Source organism: Gracilinanus agilis, chromosome 2 (genome assembly GCF_016433145.1).
Source record: "Gracilinanus agilis isolate LMUSP501 chromosome 2, AgileGrace, whole genome shotgun sequence".
In the NCBI taxonomy this organism is placed as follows: domain Eukaryota; kingdom Metazoa; phylum Chordata; class Mammalia; order Didelphimorphia; family Didelphidae; genus Gracilinanus; species Gracilinanus agilis.
Window position 1 is genome coordinate 60,361,915 of NC_058131.1, and position 2,411 is coordinate 60,364,325.

A 2,411-nucleotide genomic window follows, 5' to 3' on the forward strand; every position below is an offset into this window, starting at 1 on the left:
TCTCATGTGCTTATTGATAGTTTTGATTTCTTTATCTGAAAATTTCCTATTCATGTCCCTTGCCCATTTATCAATTGGGGGATGGCTTGATTTTTTTTGTACAATTGATTTAGCTCCTTGTATATTTGAGTACTTAAACCTCTGTCAGAGTTTTTTGTTATAAAGATTTTTTCCCAGTTTGTTGTTTCCCTTCTGATTTTGGTTGCATTGTTTTTGTTTGTACAGAAACTTTTTAATTTAATATAATCAAAATTATTTATTTTACATTTTGTATTTTTTTAACTCTTGCTTGGTTTTAAAATTTTCCCTTTCCCATATATCTGACAAGTAAAAAATATGGAATGCTTCATGAATTTGCATGTCATCCTTGTGCAGGGGCCATGCTAATCTTCTCTGTATCGTTCCGATTTTTAGTATATGTGTTGCCGAAGCAAGCACTCCCTCTTATTTTAGAGAAGGAAACTAAAGCAAACAGGATTAAGAGACTTATCCAGGGACACACAATAAGTGTCCTAGGCCAGATTTGAATTCATAAAGATGAGTCTTACTGATTCCAAGCCCAGTTCCCTATTCACTACACCAAGGAGACATTTCCAGTTCTTGGGGCATACTTGTACAATATTCCTCTAACCATACCACCGCAGAATAACAACAACATTATATATGTAGTGGCTACCATGTGCTAGGTACCATGCTAAGTGCTTTATGAATGTTATCTCATTAGATCTTATTTGAGGAAAAAAAACATGTCCCCTTTGCAGTACTTCTAGTATGTCCCATGAATGGAGAAGTGGATAGAGTGCCAGGTCTGACTTTGAGAGTTAAAAAAGTGCTTTCCTTTGTGTGAATTAATTTTTTGCCCCTAATAACCTGTTGCTTTTAGTGTGATTGACTGATCTGGCTCCTCTGTTTGGTGTTCAAAGCCCTTCATCTCCTAGTTCCCTCCTACCTTTCCAGTTTATGTACCTATCTCCTGCCACCTACTTTTGGATCTAGTGGCATTGACCTCCTGGTCGTTCCAAAGACATGATACTTAAATATGTGTTCAAATCTGGCCTCAGGCACTTCCTAGCTGTGTGAGCCTAGGCAAGTAACCTAACCCCAATCACCTAGCCCTTGTCCTTCTGTCTAGAGTTGTTATTAAAACAGAAAGTAAAGGTTTTTAAAAAGAGAATCTGATTGTGATCTCTCACTTTCCTTTATAAGCCAGTGAAAGGAGAACCTCCTTAGACAAGAGGAGTCCTCCTGAGTAAGCTAGCAAGCCCTTTTGGAAGCAGGAACCCTAGTTCCCCAAACCCAATTGGAAGCCATCCCTTTCTCCTTTCAACATATGCAATAGGCAATGGTTATGCCCATATTATTTATGGAGAAGTGCTTCACGTCCCATAATAATGATACCTACAACAATCAACTCATCCACCAATAAACATTTGTTAAGCTTTAGGGCTACCAAAAAAAGAAATAGAAAAAAAAAACCAATCCCTACCTTTAGAGAGCTTATAATCTAATGGGGGAGGCAGCATGCAAACAAACATGTTCCAAGCAAGTTATATAGAGGATAAATAGGAAGTAATTAAAAGAGAAAAAGCACTGGAATTTAGAAGAGTTGGTAAAGGCTTCTGATTGTTATAATGAATTTCATAATTTCACTCTGTCTTGTTAGGAGCAGAAGTTTTAGGTCAGAGGAAAGTTTTTTAATTTGTATGCTATCTCCTTGAAAGATAGCAACAGCTCTCAACCTCTGTCTCTTTAAGAGGCAGTAGCAGACAGAATTGAACTCTGTCTCTTTAAGAGAAAATCATAAAACGGAAATGGTCAGTTAAGTGGACTCCATTTTGCTCTGGTTTCCGTTTGAGAGGAGTTTAAAGGGTCAGTTTTCTTTCTGTCAAGAGAAACTGGCAGGTTAAGTTTGGGGAGCTGGATCTGTGATACTAGATTTAGGAGAAATCTGTTACTGAGGAGATGCTGTTTTTTCTCAGAACTCTGAGAGAGTAGCTGCCCTGTCTGTGTCAACTATGACAGGCAATTTCTCCACTTTGAGTTAATAGTTTGTTACTGATAAAGGCTCATCTTTTAGTTAGTTTAGTCAGATAGAAAATATTATTTAAGATAGTGAGAGCAAGTTTAAGGAGGTCTGCTTTGGCAGACAAGAAGAAGCTGAAAGAAAGCAGTTAGATTTTAGGGGGGGTGTTATTTAGATATTCTTAGTATAGGATTGAATTTAAGATATAGTATAAGAGTTAAGAGTTACTATCTCCTACTTCCTACCTCCTGTTTCCTGTCCCTTCCTCTCCTCATAGAATAAATAGTTGTTGGCAGTATACCAAACTGCTTCTGGCCTTCTCTCCACTGCCTACAAATTAGTTTTACCCATGGCAGCTTTAGTTTGACCATAACAGCTTGGCTATCAA

The 2,411-nt window shown here is 37.5% G+C and overlaps 1 non-coding gene across 1 annotated transcript; it reads right to left on the bottom strand.

Moving 5' to 3' along the window:
• Window positions 1–330: 330 nt before the first annotated feature.
• On the bottom strand, window positions 331–438 carry LOC123238309. The gene has a single exon (XR_006505512.1). It is a non-coding gene; the product is annotated as a U6 spliceosomal RNA (small nuclear RNA).
• Between the last annotated feature and the right edge of the window lie 1,973 nt (window positions 439–2,411).